Here is a 19,219-nt window from a genome sequence, read left to right as displayed (position 1 = left end):
AGCTCCTCTAATCCTTAAAACATTATCAGGTCAGTATCATTCCTAGTTCATAAATGAAGAAACCAAACTCAACATGTTTAGCAACTTGTCCAGAATCACATTGTTAAGAAATAGCAGATCTGTGATTCAAATTCACATTTCTCTGACCCAGAAAACTCAGTGTTAATCATCATGGTTCAGCAAGCCTATGTCTCTGTTGGATTGATGAAGTTTTGATGGGCATGCCACTCTTTGAATACTTCTCTCAAGAGATGTGAGGACAAAGCCGGATGTTGGTAAAGTGTAAATTTTATCCTTCAGGCAGAATAGATGCCCAAACTTGAAGCTGCATAACATCCACTGACCACGACAGGCTATCTCATCAGGAGAAGAAATGGAAACTATTCCTTAGTAAGAAGTGAGTTCCCGTTTCCAACCTTGACTTTTAAAGCCTCCTTCAAAGGACCATTGTTTGAATCGAATCAGCTTTAAGCAGGGATTAGCATATCTGAGTTCAAATTCAAACTCCACCACTTAATAACTGGTTAACCTGGTCAAGTTACATAATTCCCTGAGTCTTGGTTTTCTCATCTACAAAATGGATATCACAGTAATGTAAAAGTTAAGCTCCTTTCTAACATTTGCCACTTAAATAAGCATGTCTGTATGGTTTCAGTTTTTATTTCTCTAATCACTAATTTCTCTAAGAACTATATCTTCTTTGGAAAATCATCTGTCAAAAATGTTTACACACACACACACACAAAAAAAAATATTTACACATTTTTTAAAAACTTGGGTTGTTGGTCGTCTTAGCATTAATTTTTGAGAGTTTTTTTGAAAATAAATTCTGGATACATACCAAGAGTAGGTGAGAACACAGAACATCTGGAACTCTTATGCATTGCTGGTGAGAATCCAAAATGGTAGAACCACTTTGGAAAATTGCTGGGCAGTTTCCAAAAAAGTTAAATATGCACCTACAATAGGACCCAGCCTTTCCACAATGAGAGTTTAACCCAAGAGAAATGAAAATGTGTGTCCAATGATTTGTGTGTGAGTTTTCATAGCACCCTTATTGGTAACAGGTCAAAACTAAAAACAGCCCAAATGTCCATAAGGAAGTAAATAGATAAACAAACTGTGGCATAGCCATATGATGGAACATTACCAAAAAGGAAAGAAGTACTGATACCTGCTTATAATATGATAAATCTCAAAATAATTATGCTGAGTGAAAGAAATCAGACAAGAAAGAGTATGTGTTGTATGATCCTGCAGCCCTAAGGACCATAGCCCACCAGGCTCCTCTGTCCATGGGATTCTCCAGGCAAGAATATTGTAGTGGATTGCCATTTCCTTCTCCAGGGGATCTTCCTGACCTGTGTCTCTTACGTATCCTGCATTAGCAGGCATGTTCTTGACCACTAGCACCACCCAGGAAGCCCTGTATGATCCCACATATAGGATTTACATATTGCAATTCTACAAAGTGCAAATTAATCTATAGTGACAGAGGCAAATCAGTGATTGCCTTGGGACAGGTAGAAAGCCGTGGAGGGGTAGGAGGGAAGGAACACACCGGGCACAAGGAATGTCCAAGGATGATGGATGTATTCATTATTTTCCTCATTGTGATAGTTTCCTCGATAGATAAAATGTATCAATTTGTACACTCTAAATGTGTGTAGTTTACTAGTCCCTTATCCTAGGAATTGCCCCTGATACAGAGGAGGAGCCCCCTGTAGTCATGCCTGGACCACATGACCCTGCCTTCCTGGCCAGGGTTGATCCATCTGAGGGCAGGTCACTAAAGAGGAGAATTACAGACATCAGTATTCTAGAAAAAAGATCCATAATTTCCTGCTTCTTAGGTCTCTGACATTGCCTGGCTCCAACCCATCCCAAGATAGATTGTCTTCACTTCAGATTTCAGAACCTGAGTGTCCTGTCAATAAATTCCTTCTATGGTAACAGGTGTATGTTATCTTCCACCCTCAGAATAAATGAATTTGACATTTAACTCATTGCACTGATATTTCTTGGACTTCCCTGGTGGCTCAGATGGTAAAGAATCTGCCTGCAATGGAGGAGACCCAGGTTTGATTCCTTGGCCATAAAGATCCCCTGGAGAAGGGAATGGCTACCGACTCCAGAATTCTTGCCTGGAGATTTCCATGGACGGAGGAGCCTAGCAGGCTACAGTCCATGGGATCACAAAGAGTCGGACACGACTGAGTGACTAACACTTCCACTAATATTTCTTACACTTTTTATCACAAATGGCCACATCCCTATTTTAAAAACAGAGCATTCAGCTGGCTCTGTGAGTGCTTCATCCACCCCTTCATTTAACAAGCTTTGGCACAAGTGATGGCACCCCGTATGCCAGGCACTGTACCAGACATTTTCACATCTGAATCAAACCCTACAACTGCCTGTGTAGCCATCTGATGCTCGCAGTTGAGAAAGCTCAGGTCCAGAGGGGTTCATTTACTTGCTTAAAGTAGGAGTCCCTAATAGGGACTGAATCCTGCCTACTAGGATCTGAGCCCAGGCCTGACTAGCTTCAGCACCACACTTTTTCCATTATCCATGCTCTGTTCCCTGGCAGTAGTAAGACCCAACATGAGCTGAGCTCCAGGTGACTAGCCAAGCCACTGTAGCTGGTGGCTTCAGGAGCCGGGGGGGTCCCAAAATGTTTCCTGGATGCTCTCAAGGCCAACAACAGCCATCTCAGGAGTTTGTCCCTACAAGACTTAGTGTCCTAGGAAGAGATAAATTATCTGTTCTTGAGGACAAGGACAATCAGAGGATCCTTTTCCCCAATGTTGATGTCTGTTACTTTGTAATGAATCTGACTCCTCAGTGACAAAGGAGTAGCAAAATCCTAAAAATAAAAACGGTTAACCACAAGAACAGGATATGCCCAACCAATGCCACCCTTGGCCACAAATCAAAGACAATGGGGCTGTAATAGTCTTCCTGAGAACTCACTGGAACTCTGACCACTTCTGAAAAGCTGGGGATTGAAGCTGCATTTTTACATGGTTTCTGGAAATACCACTAATAATTTCAGTGGCACAGGCTTGGGTTAAAGCCAGAGACCTCATGATACTTTCTTTTCCTCAGGGAAGTAAGTGTAAGTGTAATAGTCTTCCTGAGAACTCACTGGAACTCTGACCACTTCTGAAAAGCTGGGGATTGAAGCTGCATTTTTACATGGTTTCTGGAAATACCACTAATAATTTCAGTGGCACAGGCTTGGGTTAAAGCCAGAGACCTCATGATACTTTCTTTTCCTCAGGGAAGTAAGTCTACTGGAGCAGAGGGAGATTTCATCTTTAACTTAGAGATCTCAGCTCTTGAATTTAAAAATATAATAAAAGGGGAAACTCCACAGATTTTCACTTTATATATTCTTCCTCATGATCAGCCTGCAGAAATACAAAAACTGCCTAGAGCTCAAGTGCACTGGAAATCATCACAGTGTCGTTTGTAAGAGGAAAAGCGGAAACAAGCGTTTGATCATCTGGTGATGATATAATGTTACATCCCAATTTTCTTCTATTTAAAAAAAAATTAAATAATTTGGTAATGTTAACAAACTATACCCACATAATGGGTTTCTTAGGTGGCACTAGTGGTAAAGAATCCGCATGCCAATGCAGGACACTCAGGAGACGCAGGTTTGATCCCTGGGTCGGCAAGATTCCCCTGGAGTAGGAAGTGACAACCCACTCTACTATTCTTTCCTGAAGAATCCCATGGACAGAGGAGCCTGGTGGGCTACACTCCATAGGGCCTCAAAGAGTCGGACACAACTAAGCAACTGTGCACACATTCATGTGATAAAAACTATGCACACATCAAATATATTTCAAATACTAATTTAATAATATAGAGTAATCTTCATGATTTGTTAAATGGTAAAAGTAGGGTACAAAAATAGGTATGCAATCTGATCCTAAAATGTATGTGGTATGTGTTTATGCATGTGTTTCAGGAAAAGGCTATATCAAAATATTAACAGCAGTGATATCTGAATATGGGTAAAGTACTTTCCCTCTTACTTTTATATCTTACCCATTATTAAAATACATAATGCTAAATGAAATATGGTATCTCAGCAGATTGGATCCTGGAACATAAAAGGGATACAAATGGAAAAAACATGGAATCTGAATAAAGTCTGTTGCTTACTTCATAAATAGTAAGATATCAAAAGTGGTACCAATTAAAAAAATCACATCGATGTATCTTGATTACTTGTGAGGGGTGTAGCAAGTCATTCGTCATTTTTTTTTTAAACTCCAAAATTATCATTGGTTTATCTTTTGTTCCTTAACAACTTTAGAGCAGATTCAAGATAATCCTTCTAATAGCCTTATATTCACACTCAGTCACTCCCAATATGGTTGCTTAAGCGGAGAAGAAAGATGTGCATGAACAGTTGGGGCTCTGGAAACTACACACAACTGGGTGTGTCCACATCACACGTGTCAACAGCACAGCCTGTGCGCATCTGCACACAGAGGGAGGTGAAAACCACGGATACAAAGACTTAGCGACTGCTGTGTGCTATGCTGCGCTCAATCATGTCCAACTCTTTGTGGCTGCATGGACTGTAGCCCACCAGGATCCTCTGTCCTTAGGATTATTCCGGCAAGAATACTGGAGTCGGTTGCAATCCCCTTCTCCAGGGGAATCTTCCCAACCCAGGGATAGAACCAGAGTCTCTTGAGTCTCCTGCATTGTCATGTGGGTTATTTACCATTGAGCCACATGGGAAGCCCTAGCAACAGTTATGTGTTCTGAATTCAGAGCCCAAGAATCTGTTTAAATATTTAACCAGATCTAAGATGTTGACTTGAAAGGCATATGCAACTTGACATCTGTAAGGCTATCTCTTGGGCTTGTGGTCACAATCATTTAAAACAATGCTTTCCAAACTTTATTTTTTAAATTATGAAATGCTTTTCTAAAAGCAACCTTATACTTTATTTGTACAAAAATTCTTCCTGAGTGCCTACTGTGGGCCAGGAAGCACTATACCACTGTAATTAATAAAATAGATGAGGTCCCTACACAAAAGAAATTAACTGTGGAGACAAACAAAAAGTCAGGCAAACACTAAATAAAGAATTCTAAAGGGTACAAAGTATCACGAAATAAATGAACAGGCCCAAGATGAATGGGGACCCACTTTGGTAGAAAGATCAGGGAAAGATTCTCTGAGGCAGTTACATTGAAGGTGAGACCTTAAGAATTGGAGGAAGACAGCCATATGAAGAACAGAATCACTAAATCATGTCCAACTCGTAGCAACCCCATGGTTGCTAAGCCTGCCAGACTCCTGTGTTATTGGGATTTCACAGACAGGAATACTGGAGTAGGTTGCCATTTTCTTTTCCAGGGAATCTTCCCAACCCAGGGATCAAACCCACTTCTCCTGCATCGGCAGGCAGATTCTTTACCACTAAGCCAACAGGGAAGTCCAAACAAAGAGATGGTGCATGAGAAAAATAAAGGCTGGACAACAAAAATGTGTACTTGCGCCAATTTGCCAAACCATGTGATTTCTCTCTGGTGATGCTTAACAGCTCAGATACAGGATACAGAGGACATATTTTGAATTGACACAGAATTGGGAATTGCCAGTGAGTGTCATAAAAGGTCACAGAAATGGAGGAGAAATATGCAAATCTTAACATTCTGTAAGCAATCAGACAGATTCAATATTTACCTATGCAGAATCTTTTTTTAATGCTTCTATGCCATCCTTCTCAGAGATCTGAATGTTTCTGATTCATCATAGAGACACAGAGGCACTCGGAACTGTCGAGCAGATTTCACCAAAACCTGGAGGTGTCTGGAATAAAAGTGAAAGTTCACGTCGTCAAGTTTATATCATTTCTTAGAAGACAGCCATCTTCTATAAATCAACAAACGGAGCCTAAGGCAGCACTTTCTTCACTACTTTTCTGTGATTCCGTCCTCTGACTAAAGGAATATTGCAGTCTGTGATAACTTGGCATGTCTTGCATATGATCTACCATTAACATAAATCAAGGTTTCGTGTTTGTAATTTATGTTTCAGCACTTAGAGAATACCTTGCTAGTTATTTTAAATAGATAAATCAAATCAAAATTTTGTTAATAAAATATTAGAAATGTCATAAGACCTCTGATTTATTTAAAGATGTCTAACATTTCTTGATCTTCATTTATTTCAAGTTTCAGGAAGAAAAATGGTTAGTTGGATCATCCTGCTCTTATTTTTATTCCTTCATTTAGGAGATTACATCTCAGCTCCAAAACCATTTTTAATAATAAGATATGCAATTTTTAACTGTTGATATTTTTTAAAGAATAAACATGATTAAGATTAATTCATGCTGTTTCAGATATACTCAAATAATGGATTAGTCTGTATAGCATATTTGATTCATGTCTGATAGTTAAGATTCTTTTCATTTTAGCTTCATCCATATATACAGAAATTTACTCCTTAATTTGCTTAAAAGTCAGAACTACTTATGCAATAGAAGGAAATGAATGTAGACCGATCACTGCTAGGTAATACATACAGGGAATGCCTAGGATATGGCAAATTAACACTATAAAACAGAAAGCAACTGGTGTCCATGGATTACAGAAAGATCCTTTTCAAATGTAGAGTGTCAGGAGATAAGAATTAAATATATCTTTAAAAAAGTAAAGAGAGCAGCAGAAAATTTTTGGAGGTGATGGTAGGTTTAAGGCACAGATCACAGTGATGGTTTCACAAGTATATACTCATTTCCAGACCCATCAAGTTATATACATTAAATGTGTATAGCTTCTTGTATGTCAATACCTCAATAGTGGTTTGAAAAACAAACAAAATAATTAAATAAATGGAAGACACTTAAAGGAAAAGACAAAATTCAGATAAGTGCAGAGAGGAGGAATGGAAGGGATACTTTCCTTTTCTAGCAAAGAATTAAATTCATACCAGGTCTCAAGTCAGAAACTGATTCTCCATTTTAGGTGCGGCCTTATTTATATTTTCCCTCTGGGAGCCTCAGGGGCGAAAGATTGGTCGTTGACTTTGGAAATGATTAACAACATTCTTAATTTGCTACTTGACTCATTTTTGTCCTCCCTGCACTGGTGAACATACATATTTTAGATGCTTATGAACAGTCAGGCAAAACAGCATGATGGAGTTAGCCACTGTTTTTACAGTTTTAGAGTGGCTGCAAAAGGATTCACAGTTGGCATCGTACTGGGAGAACTTAACAGTGATTTGTCTAGTATTTCCCAAATAATAATAAGTCACAATGCTGAATGCCAAAGTAACATTTAGTATAAAAATGAGAAATAATTCATAATAGAAAGGCTTAAAAAATTCAAAAGAAAAGTTCTTAAGGTCATTCCTACTCTAGTGTTGACTAAAACAAGCCCAGCGACTGGGGGAAAACTTAACTAATTTCACAACTAAGTAGCCAGGTGATTTAAGAAAAACTCAAGGGCTTCAGTTACAAGGAAAGAGAATGAAACGGTAGGATTTCTTACATTCTCCTTTAGCTATAAAGTTCTAAGGTTGATCCTTAGCCATGACACTGTTGCCTTCCACCGAGTACAGATTCTTATACATTGGTTCCTGACTTTTGAGTATGCTTAACTACTCCACTGAGTACAGACTCGTATACACTGGTTCCTGACTTTTGAGTATGCTTAACTAATTACTGGCTGCTCTTGTCCATCGCTCAGTGGTGTCTGACTCTTTGTGACCCCATGGACTGCAGAGCACTAGGCTCCTCTGTCCATGGGATTATCCAGGCAAGAGTACCGGAGTAGGTTGCATTCCCTTCTCCAGAGGATCTTCCTGACCCAGGGATCAAACCCGGATCTCCCGCATTGCAGGCAGATTCTTTATCGGCTGAGCTACCAGGGAAGCCCAATTACTGGCTAGCCTTGTAAAATATTACACCTACTAGTTTAGGTCTTGCTACTCTTAGAAATACTAGACCACAATATTGAAAGAAACTCTTTTTAAGAACTTTTTTATGTAGACCACTTCTAAAGTCTTTATTGAATTTGATACAATATTGTTTCTGTTTTGTGTTTCCGTTTTTTGGCTGTGAGGCCTGTGGGATCTTAGGTCTCCTGCATTGGAAGGTGAAGTCTTAACCACTGGACCGCCAGGGAAGTCCCTGAAAGAGATCTTTTAAATTAGTTATTTGTATAAACTACAGCCTGAAGCAACATCCTCCTTCAATTTCATTTCTATTCCTTACATCACTTATTCAAAACCAAAAGAAGTCAGGCACTGATCTTTCCTCTCATTTATGGGAGTTCAATATTCAATTGCATACACATTACTCATATTTACACAACATCCTGCATATATATTACCTATATACTTGCTGCACACACATTATAGGATTATCGAAAGAATAATATGAGTCATATGATCAAAGAACAAATGAGGCAAATAGTTCAGTTTGCCACAGTGCCAATTTAAAAACCTCTAAATATCATAATATTTAAATGAAAAAGAAAAAACTGCTTACTGTGGCCTAAGAAGTATACCTGGGGACAATTATGAAAAAACAGAAGAGTAATGATTCTCGGTAACACCTAATACAAGCCAAAACCATTTCTTAAGATACATAAAGAGGAAAAATGTTTAACACTTTAAGTCTAAACTGGGAAAAGACCAAGTTGCTGAATATAATTTTAAACAGAGGTATATAGGATGAGACAATCTAATGTTGAGTCTTTTTATTTTTTTTCTATTTTCATAGTCGCAATTTCTGACTCCTTCCAGTGAGGTCGCCAATGGTAATAAAGAAAACAAATGAGCACCCAGAAACTGAAAGAATGAGGAAAGTTAGAGCTCAAAGTTAAAATACAAAGTTGCTATTCCGTAACCTATCCTATGAGATAAAAAAAAAATTCAGATACTTGAATTTAGTCCCCAAAGAAAAGTCACCCTGTTAAATAAACTGCTTCACAATCCTCCTCTCTCTGAAGCTATTGTTATGAGCTTTTCCACCCCTGTTCCCATTAACACAAGAGCATAACCACCTCTGGCACACATGTGAAAAATGTAATAGCACCTGAACCTCGCCTTTTCCATTGCAGGTAATCCAGCAGAGAAGGCTGCAGTGGGAATGCGTGTCTTCTTGCCCAGGAATGCTGGGTTTCACCTGCGGAGTATGAGTGTGTAGAGTGTGAAGATGAAGTGGGCTGGAACAGTCAGGCAAACCGGGATGCGGAAGATCTGACTTTGCCTCGTGGCCTGAAGGGAGAGCCACATATGTGCTGCGGGTGGCTGGGACCAGGGAGGAAGGAGAACGGCTTTTCTTCTCCCAATCCTGGACATCTCTCTGCTCTGTTCGGTGGGATAGGAGGCATCCCATGGCCCTGAAGAGCTGCCGCAGAGCCCGCATCTAAACTACTATTGCGAGATAGGGATGTGCCACAACCCCCTGCTCTAGCCATGGCTTCCCCATTGTGCCCAGGGATTCAGGATAATGGAACTAGACTCGTAAGAACTTACTACTTTATGATGGCATTCAACATTCACACTCTAAAGAAAAGAAAATTTGTTTAAACTACCTAAGCCCAAGTATAGAAGCAGAAAAACAGGTGTGTGTCTCAGGCCTTGTCTAACCTGCAAAGGCATATCATTACGATGGCCATGCCCAATCTCCTGGAACTTAACCTGTGAATGGAACATTCATTGTCAAACACTGAACCATCCTTCGTCATTTCTTAATTGGGTAGGTGCATGCTCAGTTGTGTCTGACTCTTTCTGACCCCATGGACTGTAGCCCACCAGGCTCATCTGTCCATGGGATTTCCCAGGCCAGAGGACTGGAGCAGGTGGCCGTTGCCTTCTCCAGGGGATCTTCGCAACCCAGGGATCAAACTGGTGTCTCTTGCACTGTAGGCAGATTCTTCACCACTGAGCCCTCAAGGAAGCTCCCATCTCTCAATTATTCCTCTTTCAAACCCAGGTTTTTCTTGGGCTTCTAACAACTTTCAAAACTATTTCAGGTAACTCCTAGTTTTCTACCAAGGTTGAAGTGGCTAAAATGAAATTGGTTAATGTTAACACTGGGTCCAGTACCCAGAGCAGAATAAGCTAAGATTAGCAGGGATCTAGCTCCCTGCATGTGAGACAAAAGGTGGCATTTCCCTTCAACACACTGCCTGTACAAGAGGCTTCCTAACAGAACAAGATAGAAAAGACCCTCTGATCCGACAAAATGTTCTGAGAAGTATGCTGAGTCTGACCTCAAATTGAAAAGGACCTTATTTGCAAAGTAGTTTTTCTTAAAGATTGAGTCACAGTCTTATCAGGCTCTCAACATCTAAATACCAGTTTAAGCCAATATACTGCTGGCCCTCCAAATCCGCAGGCTCCCCATCTGTGGATTTGAGCAAACGCTGATGGAAAATATTTGAAAAAACTTTTTTTTCCAGATAATTCCAAGAAACAAAACTTAAACTTGCCATGGCTAGAAACTATTTATATAGTATTGACATTGTGTTAGGTATGACAAGTAATCTAGAGAAAACTTAAAGTGTATGAGAGATAAGTATGCATAGATTATATGCAAATACTATGCCTTTTTATGTAAGGGACTAGAACATTCATGGGTATCTGTGGGGAAGGCTGGAACCAATAACTTTCAGATACCAAGAGACTTCGGTGGTAGATAGAGAAACAAATTAAACGAACCATAAGATCATCTCAGCCTCAGAATGTGGGACACTCTATAGGACTTCTCACATGGTTTCTCCAATAAATTGATACCATTAAAAAATATGTATATACTACTTAGAATTAATAAAAACTTTAAAGATGCAATAACCAGTTGCAACTTGTAGACCATATTTGGCTCCTAATTTATACAAACCAAATATTAAAAGTCACTTGTGATAACCAGGGAAATTTAAACTAGACTGAGTATTAGATGACATTAGGGAAAAGTCTTTATCGGTTATAAATCTATCCTGAAGTATTTACAAGTGAAATGATAAGCTTACAAATGAAATTTTCTTTAATGTTCTCAAGAAAAAAGTGGGGGAGTAGATTAAACAAGATGGGGAAAATGTTGATTACTCTTGAAGCTAGTGATTGGTAGATGCAGGTCCCTTCTGGTCTCTTATGAATATTTCAGTTTTCATGACAAAAAAAGATTTTAAAAGCCAATGCATTATCACTGATCTAAAAAAGTACTTAAGTATCATTACAACATAATTTAATGCAGTGCAAAATGGAAATAATCTAAATGTTCTATAGGAGAAAAAAATGCTTAATCTTTGATAAACCAATCTGATGAAAATTAGACAGCCATTAAGATGACAATACAGAAGCGAGCAACAAAGAAAATGGTTATGGAATTATTAGTTTTAGAATAAGGACTACATTCACATTACAATCACAACTCTTTCACATATGTGTGAATATAAACAAAGAATAGACAAGTGTAAAAGAAAAACAAAATATCAAGTTGGTATGTCATAAAGTGATGAAATGTTTTTCTTTTCGGTGATATAATATTGTTTCTGAAACAAAAAACTGACATGAACAAAAGAACAAAAAAACTGATGTGGAGCTACATATGCTGAAATGTAACCTGATGCAGTGGAGAGAGCAGTGGCTTTGGAGTTAGACAAATATGGACAATTTAAATTATCTGAGAATCAGTTTTCTCATCTCTAAAATTGATATAAAATAATTGCCCTTTACTAAATCCCAGGTAGTGCCGGTGGTAATGAATCTGCCTGCCAGTGCAGAAGAAACAGGAGATGTAGGTTCAGTCCCTGGGTCAGGAAGATCCCCTGGAGAAGGGCGTCTCAACCCACTCCAGTATTCTTGCCTGGAGAATCCCAGGGACAGAGAAGCCTGGCAGGGGTTATAGCCCATGAGGTTGCAAAGAGGTGGACATGACTGAGCACACACACACACACACACACACCCCCCACATCTTTCCTTTAGGGATGCTACAAGGATTAGAGATGTAAGCAAGTATCTACCATAATACTTGGCATGTAGTAAACACGCTGTAAACAATACTTACTACTATTGTTTAGCAAGCATTCTGTAAATAATGCTTACTACTATTGTCATAATAAAAATATGCCAGAGTTTTTGACATTCTGGGGAGAGGTCTGTAAACAAACAGGAGAAAAGGAGGGGGCCTGAGGATGGATGGCCATGGATTTTCATGGTGGCATGGCTTTCACACAAAAAATGAAGACAGGACTTGCCTGGCAGTCCAGCAATTAACACTCTGCCCTTCCACTGCCGGGGTGCGGCTTCAATCCCTGGTTGGAGAACCAAGATCCTGCATGCCATGAGGGACGACCAAAAAATCATTAAAAAGAAATTTTTTAAATGAAGGTAGGGCAAAATTCAAGGAGGTTTTAAAATTTTATCTGAACCAGGTGGAGGTAAGGGTGAGCTGGAGAGGGGCCAAAGCTTGTCTGAGGGGCTAGTGTAATGAGGCAAAGGAGGCCACGAGAGGTAAAAAAAAGTCTACCCTACAGGAAGAACAGGAGAACCATGTAACACCACATTCAAACTACCCTGCAGCTTCCAAGCAAAACTGTGGTTCTAGAGGAAGGAGAAGGAAAGGAGGGAATGAAGAAAAAGTACCTAAAGGACCCCAAGTCTGAATAAGGTGCAAGAAATGTTTAACTGCCTCTATATGGGGCTAGAGAGATGCGACTTCTTGGTACTAACAAGCAATCCCTAACTGTGATTATGATGATAAATGACAGATTTTCAGAGCTTAAATGACCTGGAATTTTTAGAAAATTGCCTCATCCTGTCTCTCCATTTTACAAGATGAGAAAATTATATCCAGGAAAGAGAAGCCTCGGGAGACAATGGCAAGATTCTCTGGCAAAGCTACGGCTAGGATGCTGGCTTATGAACCTGAGACCAGTGCACTTGTACGCCATCATGCCAGTCCCCAGAATGGTTTGTTCCATAACCTCACCAAGTCAATCTTTTTCCCAGATTTATTAAACATACATAGCTTTCCATGTCTTCAACAAATAATAAAATACAAGCACTTATTCTCTTCATTAATATCCTACAGGTCAAAAACTTCCTACTAACTTCAGATTATTTTGTTGCATGAAACCAAAGAGAATGTATTGGATGTTCAGCAAAATTTCCATCGGCACCTACTAGGTAGCAGGCATATAGGAATGAAGGGCACAGGCCTTGTTGCCAAGGAGCTGACAATCCAGTGAAGAAGGCAAGCATGCATGCATGGAAGCATAATCCTGCAGGGACAGGTTGCGATGCTCAATGTGCTATGGAAACGAGGAAAGCGGAGGTCATTAGACTGAGAAGGGAGAGAAGGAAGAGAAAACTTCATTGCAGGTATTGCTGGAGGAGGCCCTGAGCATGAATGAATGAAGTCGAAAGGCAGGGACAAGGGACTTCCCTGATGGTCCAGTAGCTAAGACTCTGGACTCCAAGTGCAGGGGGCTTGGGTTCGATCCCTAGTTGGAGAACTAGATACCACATGCCTCAACTAAAGATCACACGTGCTACAACTAAGACCCAGAGCTGCCAAATAAATAATTTTTTTTTTAAAGGCAAGGACATAGAAGGTGGCCTAGCACAGTAGCTTAGTGAAAGGAGATAAGGACCCAAACTGTGAAAATGACCAGAAAATACAGCAAGCATACATAGGAGTCAGAGTTGGGTGGGACTTGTAGTGAGAAAAATCAGTCAGGCAAACCAGCAGCAGAGTTAGGACCAAAGTAAAAACCAACCTCTTTTTAAGTTGTAAGAAAGTATGAAAGAAAGGGAGAGAGAAGAACGTATTTCTTGTCTCTGAGTCCTAAGTATAATCAGGTGATTCAAAGGGAGTCACGGCCAGCTGAAGTATAAGAAGACTCCAAGAACAGATTTAATTCTGGTCTTGGACAGATTTCAGCAGCTGCCACCAAACCTACATCTCGGGGTGTGAGTCCTTGGGTGTGCAGATTTTGGCTTCCTGGCAAAAACTTTTTTATTATTTTTTTCTGGAATCTGGCCCCTTTTCTTCTGGCTTCCTTCCACCCTCACCTTTACTCTCCCCCTTGAGATCCATTGTGGTATTTAGAATAGAAATTCCAACTGAGAAATATTTGGTCTCTCCTCTGTGGACCTGTATGGCTCTCAATGAACAATGCTTCGAAACTATCCAGTGTTGACAACCCTCAATAGGCAGACCCTCCTTCTCCAAAAAATGACATCAATGGGCATCAAATTACAGAGACATATGATTACAAGGGAGAACTTTCAATATAGCCTATGATCCAAAGTCTACTTCAAAGAAAATTTCATGAGAGTTGCAAAATAAAATGCAGGTCACACAGGAAGGTGAAGCAAAGGTTCTTGGGGAAATGGACCACTTAGAAGCAAAAAAAAAAGCAGAAAACCAACACTGCTAAATGTGTACTTCCTTTGTGCTGGGCACCACCACGGGTACTTTACACTTATTATTTAATAACTTATTTTAAAACACACGTATTTTAGGAGGAAGGAAAGAAAAGACACATTTTCTTTTGTTTCATTCAATTTTATTCTTCCAAGTATCTCTCAATAATTTAGCACATTTTATCATTTCTACTAAAGATGAACTTGGAGATGATGAGAACAAGGAGATTTCTAGTGCTAGAATCAGAGAAAACCTATTTCTTCAAACCTATGTATGTGTATTCTTTATAAGAGTTCCCCCAGTTTTCAGATGACAGAGCATTTAAGGGTACTTACTGACATGAACATTAGTATTTCTTAAAATACATTGTGGGCAAAAGGTTTGCTAAATATTCTGCAGGTTTTGCCTTGTACTAATACATCCTTCTGTTCAAACTGAGTACATTTTCTGAAACCAGGTCCTGAGATGAGAATGAACCCAGGGAGAAGTCAAGAAAGCTTTACGAGGACTTAGCTCTCCTACCTAGCAGACTCTCTCTCGAGATTGCTCGGCAACCCTGACCACAGATTTGCATTCTTCTCTGCTGCATGCTTGTCTGGACCTATTAGACTATTAAAATATTAATAGGGTCTTGGTATCTGTCATTATTAATTTCAGAGAGTAACAAGGACATGCTGAGCCATAGTATTGATAGATTTGTAGAATATGTTAATCAGAACACTCATTACTCAGCTGTTACCATTTTTTTCAGATGGTTTTTCTCCACTAGTCGTTTTTGATATTTAACAATTTGTCATATCTAACTATCCACACTTGTTCCTTAGAAATCTATTTATATATGTATTTTTTAATGTCTTGATAGCAACAATTTATTTAACAATTGTTGTGCGCCCATCATAGAAGGAAAGAAAGTCTTCTGGAAAATACCTGGAGAATTTAGCTAAGAAATGAGTAGATTATGAAATGTGGCATAAAAATAATATGTTTCTGCTCTTGAAATGAGAAAGCTGAAGCATAAAGCTAAATGAGTTCCTAAGAATTAACAAGCATGAAGATCTAATCTTTTCTATTCAATAATTGTTGAAATGTACCAAGTTTAGATTTGGGATGTGTACTTAACAAAGGGAAACATACATATAGCACAACAACATCAAAACCCTCAGGATGGATCACTGCTCACGCCATACTTCAGACAACTATGTTACTTACTGCAGTAACCTGGCTCTCCAGGACCATGGCTCCAATGAAAGGGTGAGGGACATAGGTAGAACCAGAGAAGAATTTTCCTGGTTGCAATATCACCATCACTAGTTACAGAATACCCCTTAATGTGGCTTCAAGCAGAAATAGAAAGGTTTTCAATTCAGAGGATGAAATAGCCTCAGTTGGGCTTTGTCTCAGGTTGTCTCTATCACAGATCAGGTAGTGATATGTCTCTTCTTTGACATGGTCGTGGCTTTTCATGGTCCAGACTCATTAAATGACAAGTTAAAATAACAACAGAATGCTTTGCTTGTCCACTCGAGCCACAACTAAAATGCAAAACAAACAACAACCAACTCAAACAAACAGTTGAGGGAGGTGTTTTCCATCTTCAATATTGTACAGCTCAGGTTTAAATTGACAACCCAGGTCTCTTCTCATGACCCTGAAGCAGCTCATAGTTTTTCAGTCGTAAAATGTAAATCTCAGCCTACCTCCCCAAAGCACTGAATATTGAATTATGAGAAAGAAAACATTATATAGACTGGGATGTTCTGAAAATAGGGTGTTAAAATCAACCCATGATTCTCCAAAAACTCCTTTTTATTTTCTACTCCTGTCAACAGACATCTGAAAAATTAGTTCTTTCTCCATCCTCCACATGCAAAATATAATTGAAAACTCTTGTGTGAGTGAGGCTCCCGAATGGGTTCATTTATCATTCTGAAATCAGTGATCAGTCCATATTTCTTCAAGGGTGGAAAGTGTGATGGACAAGGCAAGAGAATGTTGACACCATAAATATCCTGAAGTTGTGGCTTTCCCATTTCATTCCTGACACGTGTACTTTCTCTTTCACCAGGGTCAAAAGTGGGTATGGCAGGAATGAATGAGTGTGGGTATGAGTGTATGTGAAAGAAAGAATGAAGAGTACTGTCATCAAGGGCCCTACTTCATTGACATTTGCTCCATCGAGGACTAAACTACTCACACCCTTCACGCCAGCCTTGTTGGCCACACAATGGCTCTCTTTGTCTCAGCCTTAGTAACTTTGCCACAGTGATACAATTGGATGATGCTACGATCTGGGATGCTGCGATCTGGGATACACCAGGTTCGTGTGGTGATGCCCTCACCCCTAATGTGCTGGTATTTGGAGATGGGGCCTTTGAGAAGTAAACAGGTTTCGATGAAGTCATGAGGGTAGGGCCTTCAGGATGGGATTGGTGTCATTATAAAAAGAGACACTGGAGAGCCACTCTTTCTCTCCCTGTAGGTGCTTAGAGATGAGGTCGAGTGAGCACACATGAAGATGGCCACGGTCTGCAAGTCAAGAAGGGAGACCTCACCAGAAGCCAACCATGCCAACACCCTTATCAGACTTACAGCCTCTGGAGTTGTAAAATAATTCCTTTCTGCGTCCATGTTATCACAGCCCAAGCTGCCTAAACCAGGTAAAGAGACAGAGACACTTTGGAAAGAGTGATTTCCATAAAAACTGGTTGTTCTAAATGCAACAATGGTTTCCTCTCCTTTGTACTCATATTTTATGAACTTTCATTGAAATAGACATCTCTTGGCCAGTGCCCAGGGCCCTCACCCTGAAGACAGCAATCAAACATATAAGAACTGAGGAGCAAGAGGCTGAATACAGCCCTTCTCAAATGATGGGGCAGCTAATGCCATTTCCTACATTCAAGGTCTAGTCAAATTACAGCAGGTATGACAAAATACAGGCTTCCCAGGTGGCGCTAGTGGTAAAGAACCCACCTACCAATGCAGGAAACATGAGACACGGGTTGAATTCTTGGGGAAGATTCCCTGAAGGAAGGCATGTCAACCCACTTCAGTATATTTGCCTGGAAAATCCCACGGACAGAGGAGCCTGGCAGTCTACAATCCATGGGGTTGCAAACAGTCAGACAGGACTGAAGTGACTTAGCATGCATGCACACATGACCAAAGGCACTTCCTGATCCTCCGACCAGAGAGCCACCCCTCGGGCTAACTGTAGGCTAAAGAGCCCTCTGCCGTCATCCCCACCCCCTAGTACATTCCCCCTTGTCTCCATGGTACCCGGTAAGCTGCAGTGAGTTAACTGAAGAAATTGCTGGCTTCTAACAAAGAGTAACTTAAGGAAAAGACTATTTTAAATAAAGGAATATATGTATATATATGTGCATATGACTGAATCCCTTTGATGTACAGCAGTAACTAACACACATTGCAAATCACCTAAGCCATGTCTGACTCTCTGCGACCCTATGAACTATAGCATTCCAGGCTCCCCTGTCCTTCACGACCTCCCTATACTTCGTTTAAAAAAAATTTTTTTTAAAGGAGAAGAAAACTGCTAAATTCTCCTATACCAACCAGGTTTGTTCAGTTTTTCAAGCTTTCTATTTGACTCCTTATGGTTCTGTTACATTAAGACTCCTCCAAGGTCAAAAGAGACCTTGGTTTACTAGGTCTAGAGCTAGGTTTACTAGCTGCCAAGGATCAAAACTGCAAAAGTTCCCAGAGACAAGTAAGTTTCTAAAAAACTAAGTTTTCACTTGCTTAAAAAAAAAAAAAAAAAGAATAAAATGTCAACACCGTGCAGGCAAGTACAGAGATGGAAATGAAAGCTCTGCCTATCACCGCAAGCTTTATTTTTTTTTTAATAAAATTGATTTGGATCAATTTGAGATAACTGCTGGGAGATGCCAGGTTTTATTTTAGCTACATCATTTGTTTTTGTTTCTGATCTGGGTTCTGAGAGGAATGCTGCCAGTGTTTTTCCAGTAGCACAATACAGTTCTAGAAGAGTTAAAGTAAGAAACCCTACCTGCTTAATCTGCCAGAAAACACAGGAGAGGAGCAATCAGCCCTGGGAAGAGGTGCTCTGAATGAGGTATGCCTGGCTGCTTTAGGCCATGCTGTCTGTCAGTCTTTCAAAATTCAAGTCATTACCAGATGCTGATCTACTATAATATTGTGATATTTTATCTGATTACACTTACCTGATTGTGCCTTATCTGCTATTTGCCTTCCCATTCTTCCATGTATATTAAATGCAGGTGCTTTTATTATTCTGAGAGCTAGAAAGTGTTGACTGCTCTGAATATAAATGGGGATATTATATCATTAACTTGCTCCAAAAGCAGGGCCATTCACTGTGTAAATCACATGCAAGGCACCTAGTGGAGACACAATAAACCATAATGTCTTGAGAAAGAAAGCAACGGAATGGATAAGGAGATAAAAATTTAAGGCATTGTTAAAGAAGGGTAATCTTCGAAATCCTATTTGATTCTTTCAAACTAGCATTTGTTGATAATACAATCTTTACATTAGAAACTTTTTTAACTTCATAAAAAAAGCTTTGGGGGGAGGCAGCATCATATGGAATGCTATCACTAATAGGATTGCATAGAAACACAATCACTAACCTTCTATGGCTTGTCTAGGTTAGAAGAGCATTTCAGAAGTACCAAGGCTAATCTTTCAGCGATGTCTACTCTGCTTTGGCAAATACAGTCTTACCCAACCCGGGTGTACTTAAACAAGATGAACAAAGGACCAAATGCTCTCAGCATTTCCAGATG

Source organism: Cervus elaphus, chromosome 29 (assembly GCF_910594005.1).
Source record: "Cervus elaphus chromosome 29, mCerEla1.1, whole genome shotgun sequence".
Lineage (NCBI taxonomy): Eukaryota > Metazoa > Chordata > Mammalia > Artiodactyla > Cervidae > Cervus > Cervus elaphus.
Note: the sequence above shows the minus strand (reverse complement) of the source record.